At 43.8% G+C, this 20828-nt stretch overlaps 1 protein-coding gene and 1 long non-coding RNA gene across 3 annotated transcripts in view; one reads left to right on the top strand and one right to left on the bottom strand.

The window, feature by feature from the left end:
- Nucleotides 1–698, bottom strand: part of CTNNA1 (catenin alpha 1) — a 179110-nt gene extending 178412 nt beyond the window's left edge. Inside the window, exon 1 of one of the 2 annotated variants that reach the window (XM_033927160.1) lies at nt 527–698. The gene's annotated coding sequence lies outside the window, so the exon portion shown is untranslated. Of the gene's footprint in view, nt 1–493 lie in introns of both variants that reach the window. The other variant, XM_033927161.1, reaches the window with a different exon arrangement.
- Nucleotides 699–726: 28 nt separating this feature from the next.
- Nucleotides 727–20828, top strand: part of LOC117351621 — a 128539-nt gene continuing 108437 nt past the window's right edge. The window contains exon 1 of the long non-coding RNA XR_004537492.1: nt 727–926. This is a non-coding gene — a long non-coding RNA (uncharacterized LOC117351621). The remainder of the gene's footprint in view (nt 927–20828) is intronic.

Genomic DNA, 20828 nt, shown 5'->3' with positions numbered 1-20828 from the left:
TAAAACGGGCAGGAACATTTTGAACTTTAAAACTTTTCATGCAACCACAGGTAAAGACTAAAGGATATTACAATAATGCAACCCAAATGTTGATGAACTGACAAAGCTGCCCGTCTTTTTCCGGGGTATTTTGGTTCTTCACCTATCCCGACTAGGAACTTCCCGTAAGAGCAACAACAAAGGATTGTTTTCAAGTGATCTAAGAGGAGAAACAGGGAGGGGCAGAGCTCCGACACTGGCCTCGTCCCACACCTGGCCACTTTCCGACGGCCTTAGCACTACATTCCCAACTTTGCAAGTCATCGGAGGGGCAGCAGGCCGCAAACAATTCCCGGAATGAAGGAGCCAGGGAGGGGCGCCGGGGATGACCCCACCCCGCTCCTCCATTCAAACATGGCAGATCAAGGGGGGGGGGGGGGAGGGGAGACAAAAGTCGTTACAACAGAAAAGGCGCCTCGGAGGAAAACTTTCTCCGCCCGCCCGGGAAACTTACGAGCAGCCACGTCCCGCGCGGCGATCGTCTTACCTAGAGCGCGAGCGAAGCCGCAACCGGCGCTTTGTCTCGCGCGCCCGGCCCCCACCCCCTTCGCAGGTTCCTCTCGCTCGCTCCCGGTCGGGGCGGAAATGGGCAGCGAATGGCTGTTCCGGCCTGTCTCTCCCTCCCGCCCCACCTGAAACTCTCCGAAGGAGACCGAGCGCTCGCGCAGACGGACTGAGACGGGCCCGGCCCCACCTTTAGCCTCCGCTGTGAAGTGGCAGAGGGAGGAGGAGCGCGAGACGGGGGAGGGAGTGGAGGCGACTGTGGGAAGAGCGCGAGGCCGTCAGCGGTTTCCGCCACACCCCGGCATCAGGTGTGCCAGTGGGCCTTGATTCTGACCACGTGGGGAAAGCAACTGTCCTGACTGCAGCAGCAGAGAAGTATTTCAGTGAGCAGACTTCAGACCATTTTTCACAAGATAGGCCAAGTGTGTTGAACTTAGGGGTGAATAGGTGGAATAATTTGGAGGTTTCATGGCTTCACATTGTTCCCTTCTTGGCTGGGCGCACCCCCTCCCCCCCCCCCCCTCATGCTCACAAGCAACTTCTTTGGCCAGCCTGACTTCCCTCTGAAATCACTTCCTGGTCAAGGGGCCTGGAAGTGATGTCAGAGGGAAAGCCAATGCCAGCACGAGCTGCTTGCACTGGCGAAGATTTAAAGAGCGGGGGAGGGGAGGGGAGGGGAGGGGGGGGACCTGGTTGGACTGAGAACGTTTCTGCATCCCCTTGTATGGCAGTTGATGTAGCCCAGTATAAATCTAATACCTGTATGAACAAAGATTTTTTTAAACATATACAAGATTAGGGTTACCATACGACTCCAGAAAAAGGATTAAAGCCCCTGACAAAGCGTTTCAAGCTGATAAAGCTAAGAGCTTTAACAAAAGCTATTTTGGGTAGAAGACACCTAAAAAGTTTAGATAACATATAGAAAAAGTGAAAAAAATATTTGAACCAGTAACGATCAGATACTTAAAGCTCTAGGGCCATGAGAGTATTCGAGCCCTGAGTGGTATTGCTGAGGTCCTGGGAAGCTTATCTATATGAGCTCTTTGTATGTAATATATAGATTCCATTTGCATTTACTATAGAGCTCCTAATAGTAGCATAGTAGATGACAGCAGACAAACACCCGAATGGTCCATCCAGTCTGCCCAACCTGATTCAATTTAATTTTTTTTATTTTTTCTTCTTAGCTATTTCTGGGCAAGAATCCAAAGCTTTACACTGTACTTTGCTTGGGTTCCAACTGCTGTTAAGACTTACTCCAGCCCATCTACTCCCTCCCAGCCATTGAAGCCCTCCCCAGCCCATCCTCCACCAAACGGCCATATACAGACACAGACCATGCAAGTCTGCCCAGTACTGGCCTTAGTTCAATATTTAATCTTATTTTCTGATTCTAGATCCTTTGTGTTCATCCCACACTTCTTTGAACTCAGTCACAGTTTTACTCTCCACCACCTCTCTCGGAAGCACATTCCAGGCATCCACCACCCTCTCCGTAAAGTAGAATTTCCTAACATTGCCTTTGAATCTACCACCCCTCAACCTCAAATTATGTCCTCTGGTTTTACCATTTTCCTTTCTCTGAAAAAGATTTTGTTCTACGTTAATACCCTTCAAGTATTTGAATGTCTGAATCATATCTCCCCTGTCTCTCCTTTCCTCTAGAGTATACATATTCAGGGCTTCCAGTCTCTCCTCATACATCTTCTGGCATAAGCCTCCTATCATTTTTGTCGCTCTCCTCTGGACCGCCTCAAGTCTTCTTACGTCCTTCGCCAGATACTCCAAAACTGAACACAATACTCCAAGTGGGGCCTTACCAATGACCTGTACAGGGGCATCAACACCTTCTTCCTTCTACTGACTACGCCTCTCTTTATACAGCCCAGCATCCTTTTGGCAGCAGCCACTGCCTTGTCACACTGTTTTTTCACCTTTAGATCTTCGGACACTATCACCCCAAGGTCCCTCTCCCCGTCCGTGCATATCAGCTTCTCTCCTCCCAACATATACGGTTCCTTCCTATTATTAATCCCCAAATGCATTACTCTGCATTTCTTTGCATTGAATTTTAGTTGCCAGGCATTAGACCATTCCTCTAACTTTTGCAGATCCTTTTTCATATTTTCCACTCCCTCTTCGGTGTCTACTCTGTTACAAATCTTGGTATCATCTGCAAAAAGGCACACTTTTCCTTCTAACCCTTCAGCAATGTCACTCACAAACATATTGAACAGGATTGGCCCCAGCACTGATCCCTGAGGGACTCCACTACTCACCTTTCCTTCCTTCGAGCGACTTCCATTAACCACCACCCTCTGGCATCTGTCCGACAGCCAGTTTCTGACCCAGTTCACCAGTTGGGTCCTAACTTCAGCCCTTCAAGTTTGTTCAACAGCCTCCTATGAGGAACTGTATCAAAGGCTTTGCTGAAATCCAAGTAAATTACATCTAGCATATGTCCTCGATCCAGCTCTCTGCTCACCCAATCAAAAAATTCAATCAGGTTCGTTTGGCACGATTTACCTTTTGTAAAGCCATTTTGCCTCGGATCCTGTAACCCATTAGATTCAAGGAAATACACTATCCTTTCTTTCAGCAAAACTTCCATTATTTTTCCAACAACTGAAGTGAGGCTCACCGGCCTGTAGCTTCCTGCTTCATCCCTGTGACCACTTTTATGAATAGGGACCACATCCGCTCTCCTCCAATCCCCAGGAATCACTCCCGTCTCCAGAGATTTGTTGAACAAGTCGTTAATAGGACTCGCCAGAACCTCTCTGAGCTCCCTTAGTATCCTGGGATGGATCTCGTCTGGTCCCATCGCTTTGTCCAGAAAAAGAGACATATTGAGACATCTGGGTTTTACTTCCATTGAAAGCAATAGAAGTAAAACCCCGATGTTTCAATCTGTCTTCCATTTTCTGAAACCATATGGTAAACAAACTCAGATGGGATTTTACATTACATTACATTAGTGATTTTTATTCCGCTTGTACCTAAGTTTCTCATGATTTTTATATTCTTAGCATATAGCACTTTAATGGTTTTCTACAAAGTCTTTTTGATGCACTATAGATGAATTTTTGATAAACTTTTTATAAATGGATAAATTAACGAATCGATGAAATTTGACACTGAGAATTAAAACACTTAACTGTTATCACCTGATTTGATCTTATGCCTAATTTGCACCAATATATTTCAAAAAATAATCGTACTTAATAATGTATGGGGCAGGTCTTATTTAGACCCTGTGACTGTTGCTTGTCATCCATGTGACCTTGCCCAATGTTAAGTCTTGCTTTTACCAGTAAGCATTACCCATACTGATATCCCTTTACTATTATTATTGTTTGAGACAATTTTTCATTTTAGAGTCTCTTATTTTGGCATAGTTCCATCAGGTGATAAAAAAGTACTTTGTATAAAAACCTAATTGAAGGCATTAATAAACAATTTGTATTATTTATTTATTCATTTTCAATAAACATATCACAAGATTACTCTTGTTACAGAAACATGGAAAATATTTATTAAACAAGGGAAAATAAAATAAACCAAGAACTTTTTATCTTCTAAACAGTCCACAAAAGGAGGGGAGTGAGTTCAAAATAAAGGAGTATCAATTAATAATAATAATAATAATAACTTTATTCTTCTATACCGCCATAGTCAGGCGACTTCTAGGCGGTTTACACTGTAAGAAGGCTGGACATTCAGCGAATAACAAGGTTACAATACAATACAATAAGTCAACCTACAATACAAGACAAAACAATACAATACAGTACAATACAATACAATAAGTGTATACAACACAGTACAATATAATATAACGAGTCTAAATGTAATACTATACAATAAGTCTAAAGACAACACCGTACATAAGTCTAAATACAGTATCGTACAATGAGTCTAAATATAATACAATAGTGAAGAGGGGAAAGGTACAGATTGGGGTTCAATGGGTAATGAGTAACTGAGTATTTCTTTGGAACTTCCATTTGAATTGGAGTACTATGGATAGCGAATATCTGAATACATGAGGGGCATCTTGGGAGAAAGAAAGAAAGGCGTTTAAAAGGAGGGGAGTCCTAGTGCGGGCGGGGACGATTTTAGTCAGTGAGTTTTTTCGAATAGGGCGGTTTTGATCGATTTGCGGAATGCACTGTAAGACAGGTTGGGTTCGTTTATGAAGTTTTTCAGCCAAACTTGCTGTCTGTTCGCTTGGAAAATAAATTTAGAAACAGTATGGGGGTAATAATAATTTTAAAAAAAAAAACGTTTAAAAAGTGTCCTAAGTGGCTACTTAGATGATCAAAAAGCCTGATCGTCCAAGTACCCATAACCAAAGCTGGTTTTTAGACGTATCTAAAACCAACTTAGGCCTTTCCCCTGCCTCTAGACGCACCGAGAGAAAAGAGGCGTGTTTAGAGGAAGGGAAAGGGCGGGCGGTGGGCAGGAGGGGGCCGACCTACACCTAGGCGTACAACAGGTATAACCAAAACCTTAGGCAGGTTGCCTAGTCGGCACTTATATGTTTTTGACTTAGACCAAGTCAAAACGCGTCTAAGTGCCGAAAACGCAACCTGCCTACCCCTCTACCGCAAGCATCGCGGCAGGAGAGATGCCTCATCTCCCCTACCGCGATGCCATCACTCCTCTACCCGAACTGCCGCGACCCACGAACACGCTTTCCTATGCAAATATGGGACCAAAAACTAAAAGTACTAATATATACAAACAAACCCTAAGATGCAAGACTGCATGCAGTACAACCCCAGAGAAAAAGAAACAAATGCATTTCTTCCTGAACAGTGCAAAATATAGACAGCAGATGAAAATTATCAAAACTGACACAATTCAATCAGTAAATTCAAAAATAAAATCATTCCCCCTACCATGTTGGTTTTTTTTTTACTAGATTTCTCTTTCTCTAATTAAAGACAAATAGTACATGACCAGCTATACTTATACCTTCCCTATAACCATTTACAGGGAAACTGAGGCAATTTTAATAAAAGCTCTCAGACACAGTGAATCAGACAATTTTGCCTAACTCAGTTAATGCTTCATTTTTTGGATGAACATTATGTAACAATGCAATTAAAAATTAAATTAATGATTGTGATATATGATTTTCTCCACCATGTAAAAAATCAGCCAGTTAGAAAATATGGCAGTGGAAAGCTAGCGTAGGATACTATTTAAGCAGTGAGGCTTCAAAGAGCAGGGTTTTTTTTTAATTCTACACATGCTGTGTATGCTCCATGCTGTGCCTTACCTTCTGGCCTGTGCCCGCCTGGCCGTTTATGCCACCCCCAGTGTTATCTTCGGGCCTACTCCTCTCATTTTTACTGCCGCAGTGCACAAAGCCATGGGCAGCGGCTCCTCGTGGTTCCGCACCTCATCTGGTAGCCTTCCCTCTGATGTTACGATGTCAGAGAAGGTTTCAGTTTCAGGCACAGGCCACGCATAGGAGCTGCTTCCCACAGCTTTGTGCACTGCGGCAGTAAGGAAGAGGGGAGCTGGCTCAAGATAACACTGCATCAATCGGACTGGTGGCTGAAGAACACTGTTTTGAGCCCAATGCACATGTCGGCCCTATGGACCGGCAGGAAAGTTCTGCGGACCGACAAAGTCATTGTCACTTTGAGGCTGAAGCATCATAAAAGTATCCCTAACAATGTAAACAAAACCAGTTAACAAGACTGCAAAGTCTGTGGCTTTGGGCTGCTTTGATGGTACACCAACCTGAAACATCAATGACAGTGCCTTCAACTTGAAACAGAACCAGTTAACAAGACTGCAAACTCTCAGAGAAAACAGCAAGAGGGGCTCAGCGGCCCCACATATCACCTCTCACCTCCAGAGAAAACAGCAAGAGGGACTCAGCAGCTCCATCACAACATCTCAGTGAGAGTGATAGGCAGAGACTGCCGAGCTCCTCTTGTTGTGTATTTATAACAATCATTTATTTGAAGGAAAAAAAAAGATACTTAGGTGGGCTGCTGCACTGCTTTGAGGTCAACAGCAAAACTGAGTCCCTGGAGGAATGAGGAATCCAGATGCTTGAAAGAAGCAAACTCGAATGACACAGTATGCACATGAGCATGTCCTGCCATTAAAGGATTCAGTGCCTAAAGGCGTTTTGTTTTAATTTTAATTGGTTGATTGGCTCAGAGGTTCTGCTAACCCAACCAATCAAATTACATAAGAACATAAGAAGTTGCCTCTGCTGGGTCAGACCAGAGGTCCATCGCGCCCAGCAGTCCGCACCCGCGGCGGCCCATCAGGTCCATGACCTGTCAAGTGGTCCCTGACTCACCCTATAACTTATCACTACTTCTATCCGTACCCCTCAATCCCCCTATCCTTCAGGAATTTATCCAAACCTTTGAATCCCTGCATTGTGTTCTGCCCAATCACAACCTCCGGGAGCGTGTTCCATGTGTCCACCACTCTCTGGGTGAAGAAGAACTTCCTGGCATTGGTTCTAAACCTGTCCCCTCTCAGTTTCTTCGAGTGCCCCTAGTACTTGTTCCCCACAGCCTGAAGAATCTGTCCCTGTCTTCCTTATCTATGCCTTTAGGATCTTAAAAGTTTCTATCATGTCTCCTCTAAGTCTCTGCTTTTCCAGGGAGAACAGCCCCAGCTTTTCTAGCCTGTCGGCATATGAAAGGTTTTCCATACCTCTCATCATTTTTGTCGCTCTTCTCTGGACCCCCTCAAGTATTGCCATGTCCTCTTGAGGTACGGCGACCAATACTAGACACAGTACTCCAGATGCGGGCATACCATTGCACGATATAGTGACATGATGACTTCCTTCGTCCTGGTCGTGATGCCCTTCTTGATGATACCCAGCATTCTGTTCGCTTTCTTTGAGGCTGTCGCACATTGCGCCGATACTTTCATTGTTGTATCCACCAGCACACCCAGGTCTCTTTCAAGGTTACTTACCCCTAGCAATGGTCCCCCCCATTGTATAACTGAACATCGGGTTCTTTTTCCCAACATGCATGACCTTGCATTTGTCCACATTAAAACGCATCTGCCACTTTTTTGCCCACTCTTCCAGTTTTGTTAGGTCCCTTTGCAGGTCTTCACAATCTTCCGTGGTTCTAACCCTGCTGCAGAGTTTGGTGTCATCTGCAAATTTGATAACCTCACATTTCGTCCCTGTCTCCAGATCGTTAATAAATGTATTGAACAGGAGCGGTCCCAACACCGACCCCTGCGGAACTCCGCTCATGATCCATTGCCAGTCTGAGTATTTGCCCTTCACTCCAACCCTCTGTTTTCTGCCCGCCAAGCAGTGTTTAATCCATCGGTGAACATCCCCCTCCACCCCGTGGTTCCACAGCTTCTTAAGCAGCCGTTCGTGGGGTACCTTGTCGAAGGCTTTCTGAAAGTCGAGGTAAATGATGTCTATGGGTTCCCCTTTGTCCATCTGGCTGTTTATTCCCTCAAAAAAGTGTAGTAAGTTTGTGAGGCATGACCTTTCCTTGCAGAAGCCATGCTGGCTCGCCCTCAGCTGCCCATTTTTTTTATGTGCTCGCAGATGCTGTCCTTAATCAGTGCTTCCATCATCTTACCTGGAACCGAAGTCAAGCTCACTGGCCTGTAGTTTCCCGGGTCACCTCTCGATCCCTTCTTAAAGAGCTCTACGCTTGTGGAGATGGCGCGGTATACAAACCTAAGGTTAGGTTTAGTTTAGTTTAGATAGGCGTGACATTTGCTATTTTCCAGTCCTCCGGGATCTCCCCAGTTTTCAAGGATAGGTTACATATTTGCCGGAGTGTTTCCGCTATTTCTTTTCTCAGTTCTTTTAGTACCCTTGGGTGGATTCCGTCCGGGCCTGGTGATTTGTCACTTCTCAATCTATCTATCTGTCGGAGGACGTCCTCATGGCTTACCTCTATTCGCTTCAGCTTTAAGGCATTTTGTCCAGGCACTGAATTCCCCAATGGCATTAGGTGCTCCATGTTAAGAACATAACATAACAGTAATCTTATATACCGCCACAACCTCACAGCTCAGCGCGGTTTACAAGAAAGAGAACTGTGCATACGCAAGGAAATGACAATTCTATATAAAAAGTTCAAGGGAAAAAAAATCTTAAGTTGAGATACTAAGAATTCTTCGTAAAGAGATAGGTTTTTAATAATTTCCTGAAGTTAATGTAAGATTGAGAACTGGAGATCAACTTACCAAAGATCTTATCCCAAAGGGTGGCTTGGTAAGCTAAACTTAGGCTGAAAAATCTTTTAAATCGGCAACCCCTAACCACAGGAAAAGCAAAAAATCTAATTTCATGAACAAGGTGGTTACCATTTGCAAAGAGGAAATGCTCAGAGATGTAAAGTTCATGTGAAAAAGTAGAAATAGGTATGATAATTGTTATGTCATTTGCATAACTATAAAGTTTAATATCAAGAGATGATAAATTGTTACCCAAGGAAGTCAAATAAATGTTGAAAAGTGAGGGAGAAAGGGGAGATCCCTGATGGACTCCACTAAGATTTTTCCATTTTGAAGAGAGTTGATCTTTGAGACGAACTTGATATGTATGGCTCATCAAAAAAACCCTGAACCAATTATGAACACAACCTGAAATTTCAATGGCATCTAAACATCTTAGCAGGATGTCATGCTCAACCAGATCGAAACTAAAGCACTGCTTAGGTCGAATTGCATGATCAGAGCACTCCCACCTAGACTAAACTGCTGAAATAAGTAATCTACTAAAGAGATCAGTTGTCTCTGTACTATGAAGTGAGCGAAATCCCGGTTGAGAAGGGTGTAGTATTGAAAATTGTTCCAAATAATTATTTAATTCATGACAAACAAGGCCCTCCATCAGCTTAACCAGAAAGAGGATGGTAGCAATCAGTCTATAGTTGCTGGTCAAGGTAATTGATTCTCTTGGGTTTTTGATAATTGGTGTTATTAGAATGTGACCAAACTCTAAGGGAAAAATTCTTCTCTGCAAATATGTAGCCAAGAAAAGATGTCCTTTCTAAATTGCAATGGGGCTGATTGTAAGAAGGAGGAGCCCAAACGCTGTGCTGACTTAGGATCGGTCAGCCTTGAACCATCAAGGGATTCAGCATCTGTAAATAAGCTTTAATGGCCCAATGATGCTCTAGACATTGCACGTAAAGAAGAGGAGCCATCAGGAGTCCACTGCAAGTCATGCCCACTCCCGTCACCACGTCTGAACTCCCCACACTGTCCGTGGCCAGAGGGATGCCCACTCCCTCCTGCCGGTACCCTCAAAACATCCCCTGGCAGGAGGGATGCGCAATCCCTCCTGCTGGCACTCCCCCAAACATATGGCAACTCCCCCCCCCCAACGAGTGGCCTTAGGTCCTAGGACAAAGCACAGTTACTTACCTTTAGTAGGTGTTATCTGAGGACAGCAGGCTGATATTCTCACAACCCTCCCACCTCCCTTAATTGACTTAGCTTTTTTTTTTTTACTGAACTGATGGTTCCACAAGCTGATGGGCAGGAAGGCACCAGCAGTCTTGAAACTTGAATATTTTTTAAAGTGACAATACACTTTAACACTGTCCATACTGAGCTCTGTGAATGACGTCGCCCTCATATGAGAATATCTGTCTGCTCAGATAACACCTATTACAAAAGAAAAAAAACAACAACAAATTTTTAGATTGAATCAATCAGATTGGGCAGACTGGATGGATCAGTCAGGTCTTTATCTGCCGTCATCTACTATATTACTATGTTACAGGTAAGTAATTTCTTTATGGATTAAGAACTGGTTGAAAAATAGAAAACAGAGTGGGGTCAAATGGCTAATATTCTCAATGGAAAAGAGTAAATAGTGGCGTTCCCCAGGGGTCTGTCCTGGGACTGCTGATTTTTAACATATTATCAATGGTCTAGGAATACCGGTGAGATAATTAAATTTGCTGATGACACAAAATTGTTAAAATCGCAAGAAGACCTTGGCAAACTGGGCATCACAATGGCAGATGATGTTTAATGTGAGAAAGTGCAAAATAATGCATGTGGGAAAAAGGACCTTGACCTATAGCTGCATGATGCAGGGTTCCACGTTAGGTGATACCACCCAGGAAAAGGATCTAAGTGTCATTGAAACCCTCAGTTCAGTGTGCAGCGGCAGTGACTAAGAAAGCAAATAGAATGTTAGGAATTATCAGGAAAGGAATGAAAAACAAAGATGAAAATGTTATAATGCCTTTGTATCGTTTTATGTTGCAGCTGCACCTCAAATACTGTTTGCAATTCTGGTCGTCACATCTCAAAAAAGATATAGCGGAATTAGAAGAGGTACAGAGAAGGGTAATGAAAATGATAAAAGGGCTAGGGCGACTTTCCTATGAGGAAAGGCCAAAGTGGCTAGGGCTCTTCTGTCTGGAGAAGAGATGGCTCAGGGGAGATATGAGAGAGGGCTATAAAATAATGAGTGGAGTGAAAAGAGTAGATGTGAATCGCTTGCTTACTATTTCCAAAAATACCAGAACTAGGCGGCATGCGATGAAACTACTAAGGGCTCCTTTTACGAAGGTGCGCTAGCGTTTTTAGTGAATGCACTGGATTAGTGCGCGCTAGCCGAAAATCTACCGCCTGCTCAAAAGGAGGCGGTAGCGGCTAGCGCGCGTGGCAATTTAGCGCGCGTTAAGGCCCTAGTGCACCTTTGTAAAAGGAGCCCTAAGTAGTAGATTTCAAACAACCATAAAAAATAGCCATTTCTTTCTTGGTGGATGTTATCTTCTATCTATATATATAAAATCGGAGGTGTGTATGTGTGTGTGTATGTGCCGCAATCACGCAAAAACGGCTTGAAAATTTGAACGAAACTTGGTATGCAGATCCCTCACTACCTGGGGTGATATGTTCTGGGGGTCTCGTGGCCCACCTGCACACGTGGGCGGAGCTACAAACAGAAATTCACATTTCACCCATTCATGTCAATGGAAAAAATGTAAAAAGCTGCCATTCTCACAATAATTCAAAAACGGCTTGACCGATTTGAACGAAACTTGGGATGCAGATCCCTCACTACCTGGGGTGATATGTTCTGGGGGTCTCGCGGGCCACCTGCACACGTGTGCGGAGCTACAAACAGAAAATCAGATTTCACCCATTCATGTCAATGGAAAAAATGGAAAAAGCTGCCATTCTCACAGTAATTCAAAAACGGCTTGACCGATTTGAACGAAACTTGGTATGCAGATCCCTCACTACCTGGGGTGATATGTTCTGGGGGTCTCGCGGCCCACCTGCACACGTGGGCGGAGCTACAAACAGAAATTCACATTTCACCCATTCATATCAATGGAAAAAATGTAAAAAGCTGCCATTCTCACAGTAATTCAAAAACGGCTTGACCGATTTGAACGAAACTTGGTATGCAGATCCCTCACTACCTGGGGTGATATGTTCTGGGGGTCTCGCGGCCCACCTGCACACGTGGGCGGAGCTACAAACATAAAATCGGATTTCACCCATTCATGTCAATGGAAAAAATGTAAAAAGCTGCCATTCTCACAGTAATTCAAAACCGGCTTGACCAATTTGAACAAAACTTGGTATGCAGATCCCTCACTACCTGGGGTGATAGGTTCTGGGGGTCTCGCGGCCCACCTGCACACGTGGGCGGAGCTACAAACATAAAATCGGATTTCACCCATTCATGTCAATGGAAAAAATGTAAACAGCTGCCATTCTCACAGTAATTCCAACTATAAAACACTTTCTATGACACTATAACCACTAGGGACATTGTTTCTATTCTACCACGGACACCATACATATAGAGTTTGTATGTTCTAACTGTGTTTGTAACTGTTTCCTTCATGCACCCCAGTTCATAATGTTATTACATTACATGAGTACTCACATATCCTGAACTAGGAACACAGGTTCCATTCTGAACCGGGAACAAACTGCATGGAGTTTCTTTTCAACCTGAGTTTCCACATATTGAGTTGTTTAAATTAATACTGAAACTTTTGGATGCCACTTATTCCAACAGATCTTCCTTTTCAGTTTAAGAGATTGCAAATTCCAATGAGAATTGCATTCTCTATCACAATCAACAAATCACAGGGACAGACTATTACATACTGTGGAGTGGATTTAAGATCCCCCTGTTTTTCCCATGGACAACTCTATGTTGCTTGATCAAGGGTGGGTTCACCCAAGAATTTATATGTTCTTGCTCCTGGAGGTGAAACTAAAATTTTTGTTTATAATCAAGTTTTGTGTTAGTTGTATTGTATTCATTTTGTCAAATATTTCACATTATAATTTGATTATTGTACTTTTTATAAAGCTGTAAAAAAATAATTTCATTCACCACTATAAAGTATCTTTATTTCAATCCATTTACTGTGTTATTGCTATAATTAAATACCCGTGCAACGCCGGGGCATCAGCTAGTAGACTATATTACAATAGTCAAGAAGACTCAACAACAATGATTGGACTAGAAGTTTGAAAGCAGCAAGAAGATGAAGTGAGGATTGCAGTGACTGATTAGGGAGGTTGCATGGTAGGAGCAAACAGATGAGTGATAAGCTTAACCTTTTTTCAATTGCTGGTTTATTATGAAAATATGTTCTGTTACATTCCACCTTTAACCAAATTGGGAAGTTGTAGGACTATAAGATTCATATAATAACAGCCGCAGTGAGGCACTCCAGAGTCTCCAATATGCAGCTGAGTATATTGCCCATTGCTTGCGCCACGGTACAGCTCAGAGTTAGATGTGGCAGTGGCAATAATTGAGGACCACTTCAACATGCGGAAACTGAGGGGAGGAGTGGGGCAAATCAAAGGAGAGGGCTGTTGGGGGAATCAATGAGGGCCAAATGAAGGCCATGAAACAAGTACTTCCTGAAGTCTCGGGCTGTTCAGGCTTTTTATCGTGCCAAAGGAGGACTCAGACGATTGGAGTCTATTCCTGGATGTTACGCATGTAAAATGCAGTGCTTAAAGTTCTGCGCTTTTGCATGGTGACAGTGCGGTCTGTCATAGCGGCAGTGGCCCCGGCAGAGTTCCTTGCCTCTTTGGCTCTCACAGAGCCTTACTTACATATTCTCATTTATCAGGATCACCAGCATTTCCTTCAGTTTCATGTTTCGGGAATTTTTACCAGTTTTCAGCTCTGCCTACGGCGCCTTCTACCTTCTCCAAGGTGATAGTGGTCGTGCCAGTTCACTGGAGGAAGATGAAGCTGCAGGTGCACCCATTCTTGGATGTTTGGCTGCTTCGAGCCCCCTCAGTGGTCAAGGATCGGCGCACGGTGGCTCAGGTGGTCCACATCCTGGAAGGCCTGGGTTGCAGTGTGCTTTACAGGAAAAGCACTTTGACCCCAACGCAGTCCCTGGAATATCTAGGGGTCTTAATTAACAAAGCAGCTGGCCAAGTTTATCTTCCAGAGATATGCAGACAGAAGCTGTGCTCTTAGATTCTTGCCTTCTGGGCAATGCAGCTCCATCTGTGTGAGACTCTAAGTCCTGGGGTTCATAGCAGCCTCCATGGGCACTTCTACATCCTTTGCAGCACATGCTACTCTCATGATGGGATCTGCAGATGACAGCATTGCTAGCAGTTATTGGTTGGACTCCGGAAGCCCGGGCCAGCATGATTGGTGACTCCTTCCGCAGTAACTCTCCAGGGGCATGCAGCTGTGGATTGTGTCTTGGGTGGTTCCGACGGCAAATACCATGGCAACCGTCATCCCATTAAGACGTGTGGGACACCTTCTCAAAGGCAATGGTCAATCTATCACTTGAACCTGTAGACCATTCGCTTGGCTCTGGTGTAACCTTCTCTGGAAGGTCCAGCGGTCCAAGCCTTCTATGACAATGCCACAGTGGTGGCATTTGTCACTTGCCAGAGAGGATGCAAGAGTGCTTTGTCTGGGATTTGAAAAGCTTTGGGCCATGTCTGTGCATCCGCAGAGCTCAGGGCATCTGTGCATCTGCAACAGAGTAATTTCACATGCATGCATGTGATGTCATCATGTCACACCTGCACATGCTCGGAGGCCCTCCAAATCCAGCTCCGAAGACAAACGCTGACCACTCTGAAAAGGCAGAGAAAGAACAGGATCTGAACACAATGACAAATCAGGCTCCAATGAGGATTTTAAAATGGCAGTGGTTCCCATTGAAATGGAAGCCCCCAGCAAAGTTTGCTCACCCACTAAGTCCCCACATGAGGAACTCGGCAAAGGCACTTTTTCAGACCCTGAGGCTGCTGACGGAAGGGATGTAGAGTGGCAGCCAGCACAAAAGTGCAGATCCCAGCTGCATCCAGAGCTTGACACTGGCAAACCACGCAGTGCTTCTGGCACTGCAAGCTCATCTTCCTTCTGGCATAGAAAGGGATGCCCTGCGGAGAGAAAACCAGAAGACAGCGCCAGTACTGAAGGAAGAGACTGGCAGCTGCGAGGAGTAGATTGAAAGAATGACTCTTGCACCATCTAGTCAATGTATTTTTATTATTATTTTATTTTTTTAATTGCTTGTTTGGCTATATAGCAGGCAGATCCTACAAGCTTCCCAGACTGGCCGTCTGTTAACAAGCAGAGCAGACCAGCCAAGGCTTTTGTTTGTTTTTGAAACTAAGTCTAAACCCCCCCAAAATGGATAAGAACATAAGAATTGCCGCTGTTGGGTCAGACCAGTGGTCCATCGTGCCCAGCAGCCCGCTCACGCAGCGGCCCTCTGGTCAAAGACCAGCGCCCTAACTGAGACTACCCCTACTTGCATACGTTCTGGTTCAGCAGGAACTTGTCTAACTTTGTCTTTAATCCCTGGAGGGTGTTCTCCCCTATGACAGACTCCGGAAGAGCGTTCCAGTTTTCTACCACTCTCTGGGTGAAAAAGAACTTTATTATGTTCGTACGGAATCTATCCCCTTTCAATTTTAGAGAGTGCCCTCTCGATCTAAGATGGTGGAGGGGGAAAGGAGGAAGGATACGGCCAATAGGGTGTGACACCTCCGGAAATTGAAAAACTCCACAGGCTTCACTCCCTGTCCAGCAGCCAGTAAATCAAAGGAGAGAGAGAGTTCTTAACTTTCCCATAAAACAAAAATCAGTAGGGAATTCTCACTCCCAGGAAGGAACCAAAACATCAAGGAGACTGCACAGGCTTACCACATCTACCATTTGTTAAGACTGAGAACAGACTGGCTTCCAGAGACTGCACACCCCACTTATAGGTTAAGTTAAATCTCAGTGGTTCTCAGTCTCCATCTGCTGGTAGGAGTGGATAATACCCACCCGTGCCGGTCTAGAGGGACGCTATGGAAAGACTGTGTTCATTGGACATCCTTTAAAAATATAAAAAAGTGGTATCTTTCACATAGGAATGGATATCTACCTTTAGAAGTTACAGAAACTGTTCAATAAATTTACAAGTTTTTTTTCCAATAATGGATCTTTGGGAGAAACAATAGGACTGGATAAGTGTAAAGTGATGCATGTAGGTAACAAAAATCTCATGCACGAATACAAGATGTCCAGGGCGGTACTTGGAGACACCTCCCAGGAACAAGACTTGGGAGTTCTGATCGACAAGTCGATGAAGCCGTCCACGCAATGTGCGGCAGTGGCTAAAAGGGTGAACAGAATGCTAGGAATGATAAAGAAGGGGATCATGAACAGATTGCAAAAAGGTTATCTTTGGTGCACCTTCACCTGGAGTACTGCAGTACTACTCAAAAGGGTCCAGAGGATAAAGTTCATGAAATACTAGAGGGGGTGAGGGAAAGAGGTGGCAAGCTGAAGGTAGACACAGTGAAAAGGGAAATTGAGGACTGGGTAGTAAGAATTTAATCTAGACAGATGCAGAAAATAAATGGAGAAGGAAGACAAGAAAAGGAAAATAGAGAGTGAAATGCCAGACCATGGGGGTGTAGGAGAAGAAAGGGAAGGGGAGGAGACAGATGCCAGACAATTGGGGAGGGAAGAGAAGAAGATGGATTTCAGACCAATGGGGGTGAAGGAAGAGATGGAAGGGTGAGGCATACAGTTTCTGGAAGGGGCATAGGAGAGAAGATGTCATATGGAAGGGGCAGAGAGAGGGCAGACAGTGAATGGAAGGAAGAGAGTGACAAGAAGATAAGGAAAGCAGAAACCAGAGAAGACAAAGATAGAAAAGAAAATTCTATTTATTTTTTTTGCTTTAGGATACTAACATAGTAACATAGTAGATGATGGCAGATAAAGACCCGAATGATCCATCCAGTCTGCCTAACCTGATTAAATTTTTTTTCTTCTTAACTATTTATTTATGTACTAGCTGATGCCCCGGCGTTGCACGGGTATTTAATTATAGCAATAACACAGTAAATGGATTGAAATAAAGATACTTTATAATGGTGAATGAAATTATTTTTTTACAGCTTTATAAAAAGTACAATAATCTAATTATAATGTGAAATATTTGACAAAATGAATACAATACAACTAACACAAAACTTGATTATAAACAAAAATTTTAGTTTCACCTCCAGGAGCAAGAACATATAAATTCTTGGGTGAACCCACCCTTGATCAAGCAACATAGAGTTGTCCATGGGAAAAACAGGGGGATCTTAAATCCACTCCACAGTATGTAATAGTCTGTCCCTGTGATTTGTTGATTGTGATAGAGAATGCAAGTCTCACTGGAATTTGCAATCTCTTAAACTGAAAAGGAAGATCTGTTGGAATAAGTGGCATCCAAAAGTTTCAGTATTGATTTAAACAACTCAATATGTGGAAACTCAGGTTGAAAAGAAACTCCATGCAGTTTGTTCCCTGTTCAGAATGGAACCTGTGTTCCTAGTTCAGGATATGTGAGTACTCATGTAATGTAATAACATTATGAACTGGGGTGCATGAAGGAAACAGTTACAAACACAGTTAGAACATACAAACTCTATATGTATGGTGTCCGTGGTAGAATAGAAACGATGTCCCTAGTGGTTATAGTGTCATAGAAAGTGTTTTATAGTTGGAATTACTTTGAGAATGGCAGCTTTTTACATTTTTTCCATTGACATGAATGGGTGAAATGTGAATTTCTGTTTGTAGCTCCGCCCACGTGTGCAGGTGGGCCGCGAGACCCCCAGAACATATCACCCCAGGTAGTGAGGGATCTGCATACCAAGTTTCGTTCAAATCGGTCAAGCCGTTTTTGAATTACTGTGAGAATGGCAGCTTTTTACATTTTTTCCATTGACATGAATGGGTGAAATCTGATTTTCTGTTTGTAGCTCCGCCCACGTGTGCAGGTGGGCCGCGAGACCCCCAGAACATATCATCCCAGGTAGTGAGGGATCAGCATACCAAGTTTCATTCAAATCAGTCACGCCGTTTTTGCGTGATCGCGGCACATACACACACACATACACACATACATACCTCCGATTTTATATATATAGATTTAGATTTTTAGCTCAGAACGGCCTACAAGCAAACATTCACAGTGGAATACATTTGGACAATACAAAGACTATACAGTAGTTTAAGTACAAGGACTATACGGCAATTTAAGTACAGGTTAAGAATGGACTGTACAGCAATTTAAGTAGAGGTTTAGAATGAATAAAAGAGGATAGAGGGGAGGAGGGGTCTAACGGGGGTGAGGCATAGACTGCGATTGAATTTTAGTTGAAGAGGAGTGTCTTTACCGCTTTCCGGAAGGTCATCAATGAGTTCTGTAATCTGATTTGCGGGGGGAGTTGGTTCCAGAGTTGGGGGATGAAGTGGCTGTAAGAGCGTTTGCAGGCGGTTTCTGACAGGAGGGACCCTCTTGGGGGGATGCATAAGCGTTTCTCCATTTCCAGTGGAGGGGGTGGGTGGGCAAGAATCCAAAACTCTGCCCGGTACTTAGGTGCTTAGGTTCCAACTACTGAAGTCTCCATCAAAGCTCAATCCAGCCCAGCTACACCCTCCCAGCCATTGAAGCCCTCCCCAGCCCATCCTCAACCAAACAGCCATATACACACACAGACTATGCAAGTCTGCCCAGTACTGGCCTTAGTGCTTCAATATTTACTATTATTTTCTGATTCTAGATCCTCTATGTTCATCCCACGCTTTTTTGAACTCCGTCACTGTTTTCCTCTCCACCACCTCTCTCGGGAGCACATTCCTGGCATCCACCATCCTCTCTGTAAAAAAGAATTTCCTTACATTGCTCTTGAGTCTCCCACCCCTCAGCCTCAAATTATGCCCTCTCGTTTTACCATTTTCCTTTCTCTTGAAAAGATTTTGTTCTACGTTCTAGAAGTATTGTAGCTATGTTGATAAATATTTATAAATAGAAAATGGAAATAAGGTGATCCTTTAATGAACTAATTGTAATACATTTTTGACTAATTCAGAGATCAAATCCCCCCTCCTCAGGTCAGGACAGGCCTCTGAAAGCTAATTGAAAAATGTATTCGTCCAATAAAATGGTATTATCTTATTCCCATTTTTGTTTTATTCCACCCCTCCCTCCTTTTGGCCCCTTTTATGAAGCCGTGACAATATTAGCTCCGACGCTTAAAAAGTGGCTGCCAATCGCTTGTCAATCACACAGTGGCGCCCTATAGAAACTCACGCCTCTGCGAAAGATTGGTGCTGGAAATGTAGACCAGGGTTTTCCAGGCCTACATTTCTGCACCTATCTATGCCATGAATCTCTGGTTAGGCACTTTAGACAACCTAACGCCATTTCTGGTGTTAGCCAAGCCCATAGTGGCATTCATTGACCTTAAGTGCCTACATAGGTGTGATTCCAGCATGTGTTATTTAGGCGCTGGTAGGTGCTTTAACAGTGCCATTTTAAATGGCGTTTGTTACTTAACAGGCACTGGTAAGGCGCCTACTGTCATCTAAATATAGGTGCTGTTTCTAGAATTTCCCTCTATGGGGCTCATAAAAAATATAAACGTTCAAAAAGCATCCTAAATTGGTACTTTGACATCCTAATCACCAGGACATCCAAGTACCGATAATTGAAACCACCTTTCTGGACTTCTAGTGAGGTGTCCCAGCCTTTATGAATCCAGAGCTTGAGATGGGCATGGTGGAGGCGTGTTATGGGTAGTCTTTGGACATGTATAAAGGCAGGTTAGACTTGGACTTCTTGCAGTGATAATCGTACATTTTGCATGACGATGTGGCGAATGTAGTCTGGAACAAAACTGTGGAAGCTTGTAATTTTTGGGAGATGCAAACAGATCTATCTGAAGGGTTCCCCATGTTCAGAAGATTCATTGAACTGTGTTCATGTTCAAAGACCACTCGTGAGGTTGAAGGTATCTGCTTATCTTGTCTGCCAGTACATTCTGCATGCCTGCCAGATATACTGCTTTGAGAAAGATGTTTAGCGTAATGGCCCAATTCCAGATTTGAGTTGCTTCCTGGCAAAGGAAGCGAAAACCCATGCCTCCTTGCTTGCTGACATAGTACATAGCGACTTGATTGCATACCAGAACTACTTGATTGAGGAAACAATCCTGAAATGTGTTCAGCGCTCGGCGGATCACTTGCAGTTCCAGCATGAAGTGATTGTTCTTGAAAAGTCCAAGTCCCTTGAGTGTGAGCTCCCCATTCAGACATGGATGCAGCTGTCGTTAAGGTCTTCCGATGTGGGGGCACACAAAAAAGAAGGCCCCTGGAGAGGTTGGATGGATAATCCACCACTACAGAGATTGACGAAGAAGTGAGATGACTCTGAGTTGGTAGGAGAGTGGATCTGTGGCTTGAGATGAAGATGGGAAAATGGAATAATGTGTACTGTGGAAACACAAGTGTCAACTTGTTGTTCAAGCCCAGACACTGAAGGCACAAACTGTGCAGATCAATGATAGAGATGGCTCTGTTGCATAGAGAACACTTGGTCATCGATGGAAAAATAGCCACAGTAAGGTCAAAGGACTCAATCATAGCAATGGTTGAGTGAAGTAGAGCCCGCAAGTCGATCGATGCAGCTGGCCTGCTAAGAGGCTGAGAGGAGCCCAAAGTCCTAAAATCAAAAGGGAAAAAAGATTTGAGGAAATTATAGCAAATCCCTAAAATGAAAGAATGAAGAAAATGAAGTGAAAAAAGTACAGGAAGGTAAAAAATATGAAGAAAAATCACGTGTTTGAGATACTCCAAAAGCACAACTTCTTAGCTCTGTGGAGGATTAAGAACTGATGGTCCCAGGAGCTGACGTTGGGCAGGAAAGCACTCACACATGTACAGTATGGGTGGTCTTGAGACTTCTGAAGAAGTTAAAGTTACAGTA

This window comes from Geotrypetes seraphini, chromosome 18 (assembly GCF_902459505.1).
Source record: "Geotrypetes seraphini chromosome 18, aGeoSer1.1, whole genome shotgun sequence".
In the NCBI taxonomy this organism is placed as follows: Eukaryota; Metazoa; Chordata; class Amphibia; order Gymnophiona; family Dermophiidae; genus Geotrypetes; species Geotrypetes seraphini.
The sequence above is the reverse complement of the archived record's forward strand: the minus strand, read 5'-3'. Positions and strand labels throughout refer to the sequence as shown.